The 18959-nt window shown below is 38.5% G+C and overlaps 1 protein-coding gene across 2 annotated transcripts in view; it reads left to right on the forward strand.

The window, feature by feature from the left end:
- The first annotated feature begins 296 nt into the window (after positions 1-296).
- The window catches only part of P4HA1 (prolyl 4-hydroxylase subunit alpha 1), a 92202-nt gene continuing 73539 nt past the window's right edge, over positions 297-18959 (forward strand). The window contains exon 1 of one of the 2 annotated variants that reach the window (XM_065894598.1): positions 297-497. The gene's annotated coding sequence lies outside the window, so the exon portion shown is untranslated. The remainder of the gene's footprint in view (positions 498-18959) is intronic. The other variant, XM_065894597.1, reaches the window with a different exon arrangement.

An 18959-nucleotide genomic window follows, 5' to 3' on the forward strand; every position in this document is an offset into this window, starting at 1 on the left:
ATTTAAGCTATTTCCTTGCTGGTGGTTTCGTCTTTCAGGCCTGACTGGGGATGATCCCGAAATTCAGGCGCTAAACAACCTGTTGAAAGAAGCGGGGCCAATCCGAGGTAACCCCGGTGACGGTGGCTTGGCGAGAGCCCCGCGCAGGCGCGTTACATCCCAGGCGCGACCGCCGGCCCCTCCTCTGGGCCTCAGACTCCACCAGCTGGTGGGGAGTCCTGGGCGTGGGGCGTGGGCCGCGGGTAGGGGCGGAGAGGGCCCGGGCTGGGCGCCTGCGCAGACGCCGGGACGCTGGTGTGATCGAGCTCACGTAGCGAGGGTTGCAGTCGCCTCCTCCTCAGCGCAGCCGTCGCAGCCTGGAGGTTATAAAAGGGCTAACTGGCTCCCTCTGCTGCCCAGTCGCGCCGCCAGCGGGCTGAGGGAAGGAATTAGGTAGCCGGCCGAGCGCAGGCGACCGAGGACTGAAGAACGCGCAGCTCTCCCGTGCCACTTCCCAGGTGAGACGCTCCTCCGACCTTGGGTACTGAGGCTTAAATCCTTGGGCAGCCGTGGCCCTTCTCGGATGGCTCTGGTGGTCTGGTCCCTGCCCCCTCTCGTGGTATGGCTCGGGGGCAGGGGGAGTCTCCCTCAGTTTACTACTACTGGCTCAGTACCTTCTCCCCTGGAGACTCGGCCCCTCGCCCTGCGCCCCGCGTCTCCTGGGTGCCCCAGAGGCCCTTCTGCCCTCCTCCGTGCTCCTCTTCCCACCGCCTCCCAGGTTGGCGCCCCCGACTGTTGGGGCTGCGGCAGCATCAGTCTCCGCCCCGGGGACCAGCACTTTCTTGAATATTCCTTCCTGAGGAGGAATCACCCTGTTGAGTTTTCCGAGCTCCTCTCCTACCTGGTCCTGCCTAAAAAGCTGAGGAGTACGCGAGGGTTTTCGGCCTCCACAGCAGCAGATGGTTAGCGTGTGGCAATGGAGAGCGGTTTTAAAAGCTTATAGCTGACGGGGAAGCGCTTGGGCATTTTTATCCTGCCGAAGATTCGTGGGGTCTGGGAAGAGGACCTACCCGCGGAAGTTCAGGCTTTACTCATCTGTTGCGCGCAGCGGTGCTGCCGGAGCAGCTGGAGGTAGCCCCGGGCGGCGAGTTTCGGGCGGCTGGGTTGAGGAAGTCGGCTGTCAGATCCTCCAGTCAACTGGGAAGCTAGTCTTCTTCCTTCCTTCTTCTGCCACATAAATTTTTTAAAGGCACATGAGCTTCTCCCCTCCCCCTCTCTTTCTCTCCGCCAAGTTTGCTACTTTTAAAAGTCCACATCAGTAAATGGAATTCTTTGGCTGTGTGAGAACTTTGAGTTACGTGGATGGACCCCAGCTGTATGTTTTAAGGGGGAGGGTTCCATAAGTATGGGACCATTTCTCCTAAATAATCGATTGTATTAAATACAGTCAGTTTTTACACACTAACAATTTAGGCGTTCCGGGTAGAGTGGTGAAGACTTGGAATTTTGCACTGTTTGCTTTAAGAAAGGGATGAAGAAGAAACTAGATCTCCTTTTAGGAATTGATCGAAAAGGCCAAAGAGGCTTGCCAATTTCGACTTAACTGTTTCTGGTTTCTCTGAGAGCTATGGACTTTCCCTTGGAATGCACTCTGAAGGGATGAAATAGCCACTACTGAGTGGGGGAAGGGAAAAGACGTGGCAGCAGTGTTCTTTCATCAACTTTTGCCTTTTTTTTAATAGGTTCGGGGAAGAAACGTATTTCCCTTTTTAGATTTAGATGTAGCTTATGAATGAGGCTAGTCTTTTCCTAAAATAATCTGATGAAATATTCAGTCCTCATAGCAGGAACACTGGAATTTAATTTATAAAACATTTAGAAGGGATTTTTCTGATCAAGTATCTATGGAAAAAATGGATACGTTAAGGAGGAAATATTTAAGAAGCTGAAAGTGAACAACCGTGAATAAGGTTTTTTGCCTTGATTTAAAATTTAGACATTCAGCGATTTTTCTTTGACTTTTAGCCTGTGAATATGATTTCTAAATCTTAACGATGAACTTCAAATTTTATCTTTTCTTTCTGTGGGAAGCATAGGTTTCATCATTTACCTTTGAAAGTCATGTGAGTTTTGGTTTTGGTACATTATTCTTTAAGTCCTGCCAATATTTTAGATGGCCGATGGCAAATGACTCTTTTATTTTTTAATCTATTTTATTTTATTTATTTATTTTTGGCTGCCTTGGGTCTTCGTTGCTGTGCGCGGGCTTTTCTCTAGTTGCGGCGAGCGGGGGCTGCTCTTCGTTGCGGTGCGTGGGCTTCTCATTGCGGTGGCTTCTCTTGCTGTGGAGCACGGGCTCTAGGCGCGCGGGTTTCATTAGTTGTGGCTCACGGGCTGTGTTGCTCCGCGGCATGTGGGATCTTCCCAGACCAGGGCTCAAACCCGTTTCGCCTGCAGTGGCAGGCAGATTCTTAACCACTGCGCCACCAGGGAAGCCCACAAATGATCCTTATAGATTTAACATAGTTACTAGGAAAGGTTACTAGGAAAAGGACTACTCTGTGTCTTTAGGTGAATAATGCTTTGATATCTTAAAATGAATTTTATTTTGAAGTACTGAAAATCAAGGATTTTGGTAAACGGATAATTTTATTGGCCATTTTGTATTTTGGTAACTAAAGTAGTAACAAAAAAAAAGATGAAAAAAAATGTGTACAACTTTAATTTATTGCAGAATAATTTAGACAGTGTAAAAGACTATTGAAAAAAGAAAGCTTTGTATTACCAGGGTAGTACAGGTTGTTGCAGGGGAATCTTGGCTTTTTGGTAAGGAGATGTTAACCTTTTCTAATAGTGCAGAGTGGGTTGTATACTGACAAGCAGTATCTTTCATAGGGCAAATATGTTCAAGCTCCTGCTTTTATTCCAGGGATGCAGCCATAAAGCTTGTGAGCCTTCACTTCTGTGGAAGGAATGCCTTATTTTACTTAGCAGTTATTAACTGGGAGGGATGTAATTACATCTCTTAGATTTGAAAAGTGTCCCTATGAGATACATAGTAGTAGTTCTCAACCTATTTTGAGGACATGAAATCCATTGAGAATCTGATAGAAGGTGTGGACCCTGGGTCTGAAAATGCAAGTATACACATCTGTGTGGAATTTTAATTACCATTTTTCAGATACTCTCTCCCTCCACGAGTGCATCTATAAACTACAAAACCCTAACCCTACAAGAACCAAAAAGTGAAAGGTATGGAATAAGGACATCTAGGTATCTTGAGGCAGGGTTTCTTGAATATTTTTGAAAATTGAGCTGGGCTTGTAAGTCTGACTGGACTTGACTATATAGATGACCTTAATAAACTTGCTAAAAGGGTTTTAACAAAAGTAAGTTGGTTGGAGAATTGTTGAATTGCTAAATTGCCTAGGCAATCGTACATCATACTGGCCTCACCCCAACCCCTTATATGTTGTAACATATCTTTGGCTGTACTCTGAAAGTGGAAAATACTTTAAGGTAAAGAAAAAGTAAATTGAACAGGCCCTTGGCATTACACTTTATTGCTCTTCTGACAGTGAGATCTTGAATCTTATAATTACATAATGGGTGTGTGTGTGTGTGTGTGTGTGTATAAAATGAATGTGTAAGGGACAAGCCAAATAAAGTGTGTATGTGTATTTGTGAAAGCTTCATTAGTTAAAGTTTCATTTGTGTTTCTACTCAGTGAAATTTATTTGTATAAATTAAAGGTATCCTCTCATTAATTTTCTTCTAGCCAAATATTGTGCCTCAATAAAAACTAATGACGCTCAAAGGACTTCATTAAGGTTACTCCAGCAGTTTTGAACTTGATATAATGAAAAACATTCCTTTTCCTGATGTTGCTTTGGATGATCAGTATGACTATTAATATATTTGGTTGTGTATTGGCAAAAAATACAGTATAGAGATTCATGCTTCTTACATAGTTGTCATCAGTGAATGAGCACTATCTTGGACTTCTTCCTCTTCCGGCTAGTGTTTTATATAAATATGTCCATGTTTTGGTTTACATATTTTTCACTTAAATAGTGATATTATAATATATCAAAGTAATATACTCAGCCTTTCTTGTTGGGCATTTGAGCTATTTCTTCATTATAAGTAGTGTGAAGAGAAGGCTGTAATTTAGTGCTTTATTTTATCTACCTGTTTAGCTACAGTAAACTTTAACCAGTTTTCTTTCTATCTGTACTTTTTTTTTTAGGAAAAGAAATAACATGACAATAAAATTCTTATATCAGTACTTTTTTCTTCCCACTAAGTGAATTTTCTAGGGGATTGGATTGGGCTTTGAGAAGGTTTTTTAATCAACCTGATAACAACTAAAGCACTTTACAATTTATAAAATGTTGTTTCATAATATTATATAATTTAATCTTTAAAATAGTTCTGTGAGGTGGTTTTATATCATCCCCATTTTACAAATAAAGAAACGGAGATTCCAAGTCAAGTAATTTGCCCAAGAATTAGTAGTCAAAATTAGTAGTCAACAGTGAACATTGAGATGAAGCATCAAATGGAAGAATCTTTTGTTATGTCTATAGCAGTGAAGAAATGGATTCTATAAGTGTGTTGTAAAAATTTTGGGAGAAGATGCTTTTGTAAAGTTTCTGGGGAGTAAGTAATAGAAATGGAAACTTGTAAAGTATTAATCACTAATTTTCAGATGTCTATTTTAAGCTATTTTCTGTTTTTCTGAATCTATATTTTTTAAGGTTTTTCACCTCAGTACCTCGCACTATTGCCCTTATAATTTCTCAAGCTTTTCAACCATGAACTATATTCTGAAAAATTTTAAGAATTTCTGTTACAAAGGGAAATTTGTGTACAAAGTATGTTTAGTTTTAGAGAATGAGAGAAAAAGGTGTTTTCCTTGATTCAATATTGTGATCATTAAGTATTAGCATCTGTTACTATGTTCTGAACATTGTGCTGGAAGAATTATGATAACAACATGTTTGAATTAACATACAGAATAGAGGACAGCTACATAGATTTATATGCTTAATTGTTTTATTTGAGAGTGTTTAGTAAATATTGATTAACTGGTTTTAAGTAGGCTCAAGACTTCTCTTACACTCTAATCTTATATTAACTGGATTTTCAGGTCTGATTCTTTCAAACAATGATCAATAATAATTATTTTAGTGCTTCTTAAACCTAGTTGTTGAATTTAGGTCCTCAAAGCAGTACTTGCTGTATACATATGGCCTTTGTTCTTGCCCTCTTGTTCCAACAACCTCCCCCCTTTTTTTAAACACAGACAAGATTTTATTCATATTCAAAAGTTGCTTGAAGACGTTCTCAAATTTGCATACTCTCAAATTTACCAGTCTTTAAACCTCAAAGGTATTTTGAGAATAGATCTCAATTTACTGTTTGAATAAAAAAATCTTAAATAATGATATTTGTGAACAGTAATCATAGCTATCAAGTGATAATGTTTTATAGGTAAATAAAGACACTAACATGACATAATAAGGGTGATTACTAATAAATTAAAGTAATTGGTATACTGTAACAACTTTATCGAGGTATAATTGATATACAGTAAACTGCACACATTTACAGTGTGCACTTGGTAAGTTTTGACAAAAGTATATACCCATGAGATTGTCAACACTGTCAAGATAAGGAACATTTTCAGCACCTTCAAGAGTTTCCTCATGACTCTTTGTAATCCCTCCCTCCTGCTCCTTCCTGCCCTTTCCTCATCCCCAGGTAACCATTGATCTTTTTATGACACTTAAGATTTGTTTGTATTTTTGAGAGTTTACTGTAAATGGACTCGTATAGTATGTACTTTTTGCAGGGGGGAGGAGGGTGTCTGGCTTAAACTCAGCATAATTATTTTGGAATTCATCCACGTTGTTATGTGTTTGTTCCTTTTTATTGTTGAGTAGTAGTATATTGTATGGATATACCACAAAACTTTTTTTTCCCCATGTACTAATTGATGGACGTTTGGGTTGTTTCCAGCTTTTAATTATTATAAACAAAGTTGTGATGAGCATTCGCAATTCACATATAAGTCTTCGGAGGAATATATACTTTCTTTTCTCTTGCATAAATATCTAGTAATGGAATAGTAACATGTTATAGGGAAATATTTCTTCCCAGATTGTGGCTTGTCTTCATTGTTTTAACAGTGTGTTTCAAAGAGCAGGAACTGTCTCTAATCATGGACAGAATGTCTATGCAGAAAATCGGAAAGATTGTTCAGAAAGCTCCAGCCCTAATAAGTGAATTCTGCAAGGTTGAAGGACAGAAGGTCAATATATAACAATCAGTTGTATTTCTCTATAGTAACAATGAACAATTAGAAATTAAAATTTAAAAGTACCATCTCAGTAGCACCAAAACCTATGAAATATTTAGTATTAGCTTTACAAGACATGTGCAAGATTTGTATAATGAAAATTATAAGACACTGGTGGAAGAAACCAAAGAAGACCTAAATAAATGGAGAGATATTCCATATTCATGGATTGGAAGACAATATTGTTAAGATAACCATTTGTCCAAGCTGATCTATAGATTCAATGCAATTCCAGTCCAAATCCCAGCAGGGTTTATTACAGAAAGTAACAAGCTGATTCTAAAATTGATATGGAAAAACAAAGGAACTAGAAAAAGGTAAAATAATGTTGAAAAAGAACAAAAAAGTTGGGAAATTCCTGATTTCAACTTAATTGCTGCAGTACTCAAGGGTAAAGATAGAGAAAAGATAGATCAATGGAACAAAACAGAGAATTCAGACACACAAAATGGTCAGTTCATTTTTGACAAGGATATTAAAGCAATTCAATAGAGAAAGGATAATCTGGAATAGTTAGACGTTCATATGCAAAAACTGTCTTGCCCAGAAATTTATATAAATCTTGGGACAGATGACACAAAGGCACCAGTGGATATGAAATATGAAATAAAGTTTACTCACACAGTCAACTGAAAAAGGATTCCTCACGGAGAGGTCTTAGGTTTAGTCCAGAATGAAGCAAAAGTGAAGAAGGGCGGTTGGGTTTAATTTTTATTGTGGCCAGAAGGAGTGTGATAGTTCCCATGTGTGGGATTTACATGGTTTTAGCTTCCCACTGACGCTCAAGGAGGCAATGGCTGGGCTTTCTTGCTGACTTATCCAGATGTGGGGCAAAAGGGAGAGGGAAGTGTGGGGCTTTAAGGCAATGAGCACTCAAATGTCAAAATAGAATATTTTTCTTTATTATAGCCTCAGTGCAAAAATTCCTCACCGTCTGTGCAAAAACTAGTTCAAAGTCGTTCGTAGACCTTGAGATATGACCTAAAGCTAGAAAATAACTTGAAGAAAATATAAGACAAAATCTTTTTGACCTTGGATCAGGCAAAGATTTTTTTTTTTAATCACCAAAAAATTAGATACCAAAAGCATGATCCATAAATGAATAAATTGATAAATTCGACTTCATCAAAATTAAGAACTCCTGCTGTTTGAAACCGTGTTATGAGAGTAAAAAGACAAGTCACAGACTGGGAGTTAATATTCCCCTATCACATATCTGACAAAAGACTTGTATCCAGAATATATAAAGAACTCACAAAATTCAGTAGTAAGTGAACAACCTAATAAAAATTTGACAGAAGATTTAAGTAGAAACTTTACCAAAAAGACCTATGGACAGCAAATAAATATACCAAAAGATATTAAACATCATTAGTAATTGCAGAATTGCAAATTAAAACCACACTGAGATACCAGTATACACTTAAGTGAGAAAATTAATTAAGACATTAAGAAGAATGAAGGAAAAAAGGAAAAATAACAATACCAAATGCTGATAAGAATGTGGAGCAGTTGGAGCTTTCATCCATTGCTGATGGCAGTGCAAATGGTATAGTGACTTTAACATTTGGTAGTTCTTTATAAAGGTAAACATATGCTTACCATACAACCCAGCATCCCTACTCCTGGATTTACCTAGTGAAATGAGAATTTGTTGATTTCTTTTTTAAAACAGCTTTACTGAGGTACAATTCACATACCATACAATTTACCTCTTAAAGTGCTTTTAATACATGCACAGAGTTGGTGTAAACATCATAACAATTTTAGTACTTTTTTTTTTATCACTCCAAAAAGAAACATCAGAACCATTAGCAATCACTCTCCTCCCCCTCCCCCAGCCGTAGGCAACCACTAATGTACTTTTTATGTCTGTAGATTTTTTCACTTAGCGTAATGTTTTCGAGGTTCATTTGCGTTATAGCATGTATCAGTACTTCATTTCTTTTTATGACCAAATAACATTCCATTGTATGAATATATCATATTTTATTTATTCATCATTTGATGCACATTTGGGTTGCTTCCACCTTTTTGGCTATTATTAATAATGCTGCTATGAGCATTCATATACAAATATTTCTGTGGAAATGTGCTTTCATTTGTTTTGGGTATAGACTTAGGAGTGGAATTGTTGGGTCATATGGTAACTCTGTGTTTTTAGGAACTGAAAAACTGTTTTCCGAAGTAGCTACACCATTTTACATTCCCATCAGCAGTGTATGAGTGTTCCAGTTTCTTCACATCCTTGTCAACACTTATTTTCTTTTTTACTATACCTATACTAGGGGCTGTGAAGTGATATCTCACTGTGGTATTTAATTTGCATTTCCATAATGATTAATGATGTTGAGTGTTTTTTCATGTACTTATTGGCCATTTGTATCTTCTTTGGAGAAATGTCTCTTCAAATCCTTTTCCCATTTAAAAAATGGAGTATTTTAAATTATTTTTACTGTTGGGTTCTAAGAGTTCTGTATATATTCTGGGTATTAAACTTTTGTTAGAGATATGATTTATAATTTTTTTCCCATTCTGTGGGTTGTATTTTTACTTTCCTGAAGAACAAAAGTTTTAAATTTTGATGAAGTCCAATTAAATTTTTTCCTTGGCTTCTTGTGCTTTAGGTGTTATATCTAAGAAATTGTTGTCTAGGTGTTATGTCTAATTGCCTAATCAAGGTTATGAAGATTTACACCTCTTTTTTTCCTAAGAGGTTTATAGTTTTAAATTTCAAAATAATCTTTGCTATAGTTTGAGTTAATTTTAGGGTCAATTTAAAGTTTTCTTAAGTTTATTCCCAGGTAATTAACATATTTGTTGCTGTTGCAAATGAGATAATTTTTCTGTTGCTTCTTGTGATTGGTTCTGGTTTGTATGAGCAGGTCCTTTTCTAAAGGGAATGCTCTTTCTTTCTAAATGATAATTTTTCAAGTAGTATAGCTTGCTTTAAAAATTCAGTCGTTAATGAAGTTTCATTGAAAGCTATGCTTTTGGAATAGTTTGCTTCACCACATATTCCTTACTTAAGCTTAAAAAATCTAAAATGTATATTGTACGAGATTTTATTTTCCACTTGTATCCTAAGGGTGGCGAAGACACTACAGTTGCCTTTTCAGGACTTCCTCTGAAAATCAAAAATAGATGCAATTTGTTTTGGAGCAAAAGGGAGTGATGGTGGTATTATGCCAACTAGTAGAGGTGTGGTTGATCATTTGGATTTTGCTATCTCTGTCTATGATTTGAATTTGTCTCTTCACTTCACTGCTACTTTGACTTCGTTTTTTAGCTCACTTATTTATTTGTAGAAATACAAATTTTCTATTAAAAATGTTTATTAGAATGCATAAGTTGAGCAAAGAGAATTGACTGTGATCCCAACTCTCAGATAGTTGTTAACATTTTTTGAGTTCTTTTAATTACTATATAAAGTTTTAAACTTTTTACATATATATCCAAGTATATTCTTTAAACTTAGAAATTAGGCTTTAAACTTTCCCATATTTATGTTTAGCACTCTCCAAATTAGAAAATAAACCTAGTTTTAAGAGTTTAAGTCTCTATCCGTGGTGGCACAGTGGTTAAGAATCTGCCTGCCAATGTAGGGGACACGGGTTCGAGCCCTGGTTTTGGAAGATCCCACATGCTGTGGAGCAACTAAGCCCATGTGCCACAACTACTGAGCCTGCGCTCTAGAGCCTGCAAGCCACAACTACTGAGCCCGCGTGCCACAACTACAGAAGGCCGTGCGCCTAGAGCACATGCTCTGCAACAAGAGAAGCCACCGCAATGAGAAGCCCAAGCACTGCAACGAAGAGTAGCCCCCACGTGCGGTGACTAGAGAAAGCCCGCGCGCAGCGACGAAGACCCAGTGCAGCCAAAAATAATAAATACATTGAAAAAAAAAACCAGTTTAAGTCTCTAAAGAATAGCTGCTTTTTATATTACTGCTGTTTTTTAATATTCTAACTAATATTTATTGATATTCATGTTATGAAATACATAGTTTCATTAATATAACCAGTTTATACAACCAGGAGAAAATACTGCAGGTTATTCAAATGAGAAATGTATAGACTATGTTAATATTTGGAAATACCAGCATTTATAAGCAACAAGGAAAACATGTATAATTTAATGTTTACTTCTTTTCCTTCTTCCCTTCCACTGCCTCTGTCCACTTTCTTCTCCCACTCAAATTCCTAAATTATAAAGACTGTGCATTTGTTTGCTAGTAGATTGGGCTGCTTGGTCCTTCTCACTGCCTTAGCCCAGGGTTGAGGTTGCCTGGGCTTCCCACAACTCTCCAAGTCCTTTTTCCACATCCCTTGAGACACCCTTGGCAACATATCCAGCTATTCTTGAGCTCTTGCCCCACATTCAAAAATAACATGTCTTAAGTGTCTTCAATGTGTCAGGCATCATCCAAGGCACTTTCATCTGAAGTGCTGCTTTTTTTTTTTTTTTTTTTTGGCCGTGCTGTGCAGCATGCGGGATCTTAGTTCCCTGACCAGGGATCAAACCCGTGCCCCCTGCAGTGGAAGCACAGAGTCTTAACCACTGGATCACCAGGAAGTCCCTGCTGATTTTTTATTACTGGCTGGTGGTCAGGTTTGGCCTCATATTTGATACCTTACCTTTTTGCTTATTCTGCTTCCAGTTAAAGGGGCCACCAAATAAAAGTGGACGTTATTCATGAATTTTACTAAATTGCGGGACTCTTAGTATCACTTATGGTAAATTTTTTTTCTACCCTGGGAACAAGAATCCTGAACTTTTATCCTGTATTGGGAAATGTATGCATTACTAACTAAAGTGTTCGAAATGGTTGAGAGGTATACTATACAGTTTAAAATACACAGTTTAAAAGTCAGTGAAGAAGGGCACCATTTTAATTATAAATGAGATTCATTTCTTTCTCAAATCTTCCCCTCAGCCTACATTTATTTTTAAAATGTTTCTCGTTTAGGGAAACTTGACTTTCCTAGTTGAAACAGAAACTTTAAACATGGAGTTTAACTTCAATTGTGAATCCAACTTAAATCTTTTTTTTAAAATGGATCAAAATCATATTTATTCTTAAACTTTGTATCTCAGATATAGAAGTAGCATGTATTGGACCTCCAAAATTAAGAAAAACATTTAAAAGATAATTGAAAAATATCACTTTCTGGTGCTAGGGAATAGAGAGGGGTAAATATATGAGAATTATTTACCTTGTTATTTAGTTTGCCTCTAAAAAGATTAACAACAGGGTTTATGAGAGAAACTATATTAATTAGGACTCTGGCTTAAACAGAAATCCAACTCATATTAGCCCATAATGGAATATATTTAAGTATTGTGAGGATAGGGAGTTGTCTTAACAACAGAGGTCAGGAGTGTGATTAAACTTCAAGAATAACTGGAACATGAGAATGCCTTTTTCTGTCTCTTGTCTGTCTTCTCTGCGTTATTTGCTTCATTTTAAAACCTTTCCAGATAAGCTTCATTCATTGGTCCCTAACTTCTCCTGAGCTTTATTTATAAAATAGTTGAGGCATTCAAAGAGTGCCTGCCACTTGTTTCTCAGTTTCATTTTTAAAGTTCCCAGCAAAGAACTTTGAATGGCGACTCAGTCAGGGAGAAGTATCATGCTGTATAACATGACTGGTAAAACTATGGGGATGAATTAAAGATAGACTGGGGGAGTAAAAAAAGGTAGAAGGGGGCAGTTTCCAGAAGAAAGAGTAGGGGTGGTTGAGGTGCCATATAGGGAAAAACGGGTATGTGTTTTTGAATATATCTTATCTTCAGATTACTTCTGACAGGGAAGACTTCGAACTTTGGAAGAATCTCCAAAAGAAAACCTGTGTAGCACTTTCTGTTAAGGGCAATATCTTGATTTAGAGGTTCTTTTCAACTAAATCCTGAACTGTTTTTCCATTGGAATGATGCCAAAGACTGGGTTCACTGCTCAGTTACAGAAAGTTGTGGCAAAGAGGCTAGTATGATTTCTGAGGTATTTTTTGTTGTTGTTGTTTTTAATAACAACTCTTTTTTTAAAAATTTATTTATTTTTGGCTGTGTTGGGTCTTCATTGCTGCACGCTGGCATTCTCTAGTTGCGGCGAGCGGGGGCTACTCTTCATTGCAGTGCACAACTTCTTACTGTGATGGCTTCTCTTTTTGTGGAGCATGGGCTCTAGGCGCACGGGCTTCAGTAGTTGCAGCACACAGGCTCAGTAGTTGCGGCTCGCGGGCTCTAGAGCACAGGCTCAGTAGTTGTGGTGCACGGGCTTAGTTGCTCCGTGACATGTAGGATCTTCCTGGACCAGGGATCGAACCCGTGTCCCCTGCATTGGCGGGCGGATTCTCAACCACTGCGCCACCAGGGAAGCCCTGCTTTATGAGTTTTTGATCAAAAGTTTGCTCATACCATTAAAGCACTCGTCCATCGTATTTTAAGTGTGTACTAGAGATGCATCTCACTCTCTTTAGGAGCAGAAGTATGACTAGAATTCATAGAGTTAAAACAAATGGCAATTTACAGAGGGATAATAGGGAAGAACAGAAACATAACTAGTTCTATTAGTAATCACTCTTAGTTCTCTTGGAAAATCCATCCTGCTTATATGGTAGAGACATGCTGTCTTAATGTATATACTACATTGCAGTGGCCTGAATTAGAAGCCTAAATGTGTGTTGGTCTTTTGTGTTGACCAAAAACTGTCAGAAAGATTAAAGTCTAACACAGACGTCAGGAAAACCAACAGTTGAATATGGAATTTGTATGAGGAAGAATAAACTTAAAGCTGGAGCCCTCTAAAAGAAAGTTTGGAACAGTTGTGGAAGGTGTGGAGAGACTGACTTTTAGAAGGAGCCCTGTGGAAAATTTTTTGTGTCAGAGAAAGTTTAGATTAGAATAACAAGCATTTTTTAGTCCACCTTATTAATTTTTGAGTGATTTGTCTGGGAAAGACAAACTTTTTTTTTTTGCGGTATGCGGGCCTCTCACTGTTGTGGCCTCTCCCGTTGCGGAGCACAGGCTCTGGATGCGCAGGCTCACTGGCCATGGCTCACTGGCCTAGCCGCTCTGCGGCATGTGGGATCTTCCCGGACTGGGACATGAACCCGTGTCCCCTGCATCGGCAGGTGGACTCTCAACCACTGCGCCACCAGGGAAGCCCAAGACAAACTTCTAAATGTTGCAACTTTTTTCTTGGAAGGAAAATGTTAGACCAAAAGGCTAATAGAATTATTTGCCAGGTGCCCTGTTCTAGTAATCCACTGAATAACTTGAACATACAATTCAGTGAATCCTGATAACTCAAAGTCGTAAACATTTAGAATGTAGCAGAACTGTTTTAAAATCTGTTCCCAGGTTTGATTGATCTGTGAGTATGTGGGACTGGACTTTCCTGGAAGAGAAGGACTGTAGGAAAGTTTTAGATAAATAGTACACTTTGCAATTTATTTTTGTCCAGGTCTACCTGAGAATATGTTTCCCAGGTTGTTGTTGTTGTTTCCTTACAGTTTAAAAAATATTACATTCATGTATATCAAACATTACATGTAATATACATGTGTTATAAAAATTAGATAAAAAACACTCATGAACCTACCATCTAACCAAGAACCAAAATATTATCAGTAATTTATCCATACTGTTTTAGCACTAAATTTTTTATCAGTATAAATTTGTCTTTGTATCTTTGACTCTTCTTTGGCTTTGTTTTCTTTCCCCTTTCCTCCCCTCCCTCCCTTCCTTTCATCAGGTCCTCTCAGGGATCTGAGATTTACCTTTCTTTAAAAGGAGATTGCATCCTCTTTAACCCATTTAAATTCTATTTCAAGCTTGTTTGAGGGTTTAGAAAGAAAGTGTCTTACTTTTTTTTAAATTAATTTTTATTGGAATATAGTTGCTTTACAGTGTTGTGTTAGCTTCTACTGCACAGTATATCTCACTATTTTTAATAAAACCCTAATGTCTTTTGGGATGCTTTACTCTTAGTTGCATATAATGATTTGCTTTGCAAGCTGGTAACTGAATGAAGGTGGTAATAAATGGAAGTGAGACATCATAAGTAAAGAAACCATTATGTTTTAAAGACCTGTGATTGATAAATATATGCTTGCCTATTAACATGTCACTTAAGGTTTCTGAAAGAATGTGGATTAGACATAGTATTAAAACAGATCAGGGCTTCCCTGGTGGCGCAGTGGTTGAGAGTCCGCCTGCCAATGCAGGGGACATGGGTTCGTGCCCCGGTCTGGGAAGATCCCACATGCCGCGAAGCGGCTGCGCCCGTGAGCCATGGCCACTGGGCCTGTGCGTCCAGAGCCTGTGCTCCGCAATGGGAGAGGCCACAACAGTGAGAGGCCCGCGTACTGCAAAACAAAAACAAAAACAAAAACAGATTAGAGGAAGCATTCCCTAGATTAATTAGAAACTCAATGACATGTTCCAAAAAATAATTTGAAGTAAAATGTATTTTAAAGGCAGAGAGCGCCTTTTGTGTGGTTTCAAGGGATGGTTGTATCCTGTGGTTCTCAAAGTGTTGTTCCCAGAGCAGTAGCAGCAGCAGCGTCACCTGAGAACTTGCATAAATGATCTAGGTACCTCAACCTTTAGGTGATCTGATACAGCTAAAGTTTAGAACCACTGCTATGTAGGCTACCTTCATTTCTATTAACCAGCTTACGTTGGCATGGTAACTTGGAGTAATGCTGTGAGGGTCTGAACTTTCTATTGTAAGTGACAGAAATCCAACATGAACTAGTTTCAGAAAAAGGGAATTTACAGGCTCCCTTAGCTGAGTTGGAAGATTATTGGGATAGCTCACAGATTCAAAGCAGTAATTGTAAGAATCAGGACTGTGGAGCTTGTAAAGCTGTTTGTCTCTGTATAACTTTGTCCTATTTATAGATTAGGTTACTATCTATCCTTGTCAAGTGGGAAAGATGGTCACAGGCAGCTCCAGATTCACATCCTCTGAACTTAGCAATTCAGAAAGAGCTGCTTTTTACCATTTCACAAGCTGCTTTTTACCATTTCACAAGCCCACTCCTCAACTGTTATGTTGGTGGGAATGAGAGTCAATGACTGCCTTAGCCTGGGTCATATGTCTATTTCTGGGAGGAAGGAGGATAGAAAAGTTTGCTACTCTGACAATGTACAGTAGCTCACTACTTGATATCTGGGTTGCTTTCAAATAAGCTTAACAATCTTTGAAGCAGAGAAATCTGGAGGTTTATAGAGTTAGAAAATGGGACTTGCTCAAACGTGTTAGCCACTTTATTGTGTTAGAGTGTAGTTAAGCACTTCATTAAAGGCTTATAGTGCCATAATATGGAAGTTGATGTTTTAGGTTTATTATTTTGTATAGAGTTAATTTTTGTCATTATAAAAGTAAATATAATTAGAGAAATGCAAATCAAAACTACAGTGAGGTACCACCTCACACCGGTCAGAACGGTCATCATTAAAATGTCTACAGGGCTTCCCTGGTGGTGCAGTGGTTAAGAATCCACCTGCTAATGCAGGGGACATGGGTTCGAGCCCTGATCTGGGAAGATCCCACATGTTGCGGAGCAACTAAGCCCATGCGCCACAACTACTGAGCCTGCGCTCTAAAACCTGTGAGCCACAACTACTGAGCCCAAGTGCCACAACTACTGAAGCCCACGTACCTAGAGCCTGTGCTCTGCAACAAGAGAAGCGACCGCGTTGAGAAGCCTGTGCACCGCAACAAAGAGTAGCCCCCCCTTGCCACAACTAGAAAAAGCCTGCATGCAACAACAAAGACCCAACGCAGCGAAAAATAAATAAAAAACAAATATATTTTTTTAAAAAAAGGTCTACAAATAACAGATGCTGGAGAGGGTGTGGAGAAAAGGGAACCCTCCTACACTGTTGGTGGGAATGTAAGTTGGTGCAGCCACTATGGAGAACAGTGTGGAGGTTCCTCAGAAAACTAAAAATATTGTAGAATTACCATATGATCCAGCAGTCCCATTCCTGGGCATATACCTGGACAAAAGTATAATTAAAAAAGATACATGCACCCCTGTGTTCATAGCAGCACTGTTCACAATAGCTAAGACATGGAAACAACCTAAATGTCCATTAACAGTTGAATGGATAAAGAAGATTGGTACATATATACAATGGAATACTACTCAGCCATAAAAAAGAAAGAAATAGGATTTCCCTGGTGGCTCAGTGGTTAAGAATCTGCCTGCCAATTCAGGGGACGTGGGTTAGAGCCCTGGTCCGGGAAGATCCCACATGCCGTGGAGCAACTAAGCCCATGCACCACAACTACTGAGCCTGCGCTTTAGAGCCCATGAGCCACAACTACTGAGCCCACATGCCTAGAACCCATGCTCTGCAACAAGAGAAGCCACCGCAATGAGAAGCCCATGCACCGTTACGAAGAATAGCCCCCACTCGCTGCAACTAGAGAAAGCCTGCACACAGCAACGAAGACCCAGTGCAGCCAAAAAGAAAGGAAGGAAGGGAGGGAGGAAGGAAGGAATTTCTGCTTAAAGAAAAAAACAACAACGAAATAATGCCATTGCAGCAACATGGATGCAACTAGGGATTATCATACTAAGTGAAGTCAAAAAGAGAAAGATAAATACCATATGATGTCACTTATATGTGGAATCTATAATATGACACAAATGAGCCTATCTACAAAACAGAACACAGACATAGAGAACAGACTTGTGGCTGCCAAGGGGTAGGGGGCTGGGGGAGGGAAGGACTGGGAGTTTGGGATTAGCAGATGTAAACTATTATATATAGGATGGATAAACAACAAAGTCCTACTGTATAGCATAGGGAACTATATTCAATATTCTGTAATATACCATAATGGAAAAGAATATTAAAAAAAGAGAGTCTACAGACAAGTGAGTCACTTTGCTGTACAGAAGAGATTGGCACAACATTGTAAATCAACTATATTTCAATAAAAAAGATAATAACCTATTACATGATAAGAATAAAAAACATTGAGTATAAAAGTAAATATACCCTATGACATCTGGAAAATGCAGAGAAATAGGAAAAAATCACCTAATGTTCTGCTCTCCAGAGACAACTACATTTTGGTGAATTTCCTCTGCATGTTTTCTTGCATAGTTACGATCACATTATAATAATAATTTTTTTTTGAATTTTATTTTTTTATACATCAGGTTCTTATTAGTCATCCATTTTATACACATCAGTGTATACATGTCAATCCCAGTCTCCCAATTTATCACACCACCACCACCACCCCTACCACTTTCCCCCCTTGGTGTCCATACGTTTGTTCTCTACATCTGTGTCTCAGTTTCTGCCCTGCAAACCGGTTCATCTGTACCATTTTTCTAGGTTCCACATATATGCGTTAATATGCGATATTTGTTTTTCTCTGTCTGACTCACTTCACTCTGTATGACAGTCTCTAGATGCATCCACGTCTCTACAGATGACCCAATTTCGTTCCTTTTTATGGCTGAGTAATATTCCATTGTATATATGTACCACATCTTCTCTATCAGTTCGTCTGTCTATGGGCATTTAGGTTGCTTCCATGACCTGGCTATTGTAAATAGTGCTGCAGTGAACATTGAGGTGCATGTGTCTTTTTGAATTATGGTTTTCTCTGGGTATATGCCCAGTAGTGGGATTGCTGGGTCATATGGTAATTCTATTTTTAGTTTTTTAAGAACCTCCATAGTGTTCTCCATAGTGGCTGTATCAATTAATATTCCCACCAACAGTGCAAGAGGGTTCCCTTTTCTCCACACCCGCCCCAGCATTTGTTGTTTGTAGATTTTCTGATGATGCCCATTCTAACTGGTGTGAGGTGATACCTCATTGTCGTTTTGATTTGCATTTCTCTAGTAATTAGTGATGTTGAGCAGCTTTTCACGTGCTTCTCGGCCATCTGTATGTCCTCTTCGGAGAAATGTCTATTTAGGTCTTCTCATTTTTTGATTGGGTTGTTTGTTTTTTTAATATTGAGCTGCATGAGCTGTTTATATATTTTGGAGATTAATCCTTTGTCCGTTGATTCATTTGCAAATATTTTTTCCCATTCTGAGGGTCATCTTTTCATCTTGTTTGTAGTTTCCTTTGCTTTGCAAAAGCTTTTAAGTTTCATTAGGTCCCATTTGTTTATTTTTGTTTTTATTTCCATTACTCTAGGAGGTGGATCAGAAAAGATCTTGCTGTCGTTTATGTCAAAGAGTGTTCTTCCTATGTTTTCCTCTAAGAGTTTTATAGTGTCCAGTCTTACATTTAGGTCTCTAATCCATTTTGAGTTTATTATTGTGTATGGTGTTAGGGAGTGTTCTAATTTCATTCTTTTACATGTAGCTGTCCAGTTTTCCCAGCACCACTTATTGAAGAGGCTGTCTTTTCTCCATTGTATATCCTTGCCTCCTTTGTCATAGATTAGTTGACCATAGGTGCATGGGTTTATCTCTGGGCTTTCTATCCTGTTCCATTGATCTATGTTTCTGTTTTTGTGCCAGTACCATATTGTCTTGATTACTGTAGCTTTGTAGTATAGTTTAAAGTCAGGGAGTCTGATTCGTCCAGCTCTGTTTTTTTCCCTCAAGACTGCTTTGGCTAT

This window comes from Phocoena phocoena, chromosome 16, assembly GCF_963924675.1.
Source record: "Phocoena phocoena chromosome 16, mPhoPho1.1, whole genome shotgun sequence".
Lineage (NCBI taxonomy): Eukaryota > Metazoa > Chordata > Mammalia > Artiodactyla > Phocoenidae > Phocoena > Phocoena phocoena.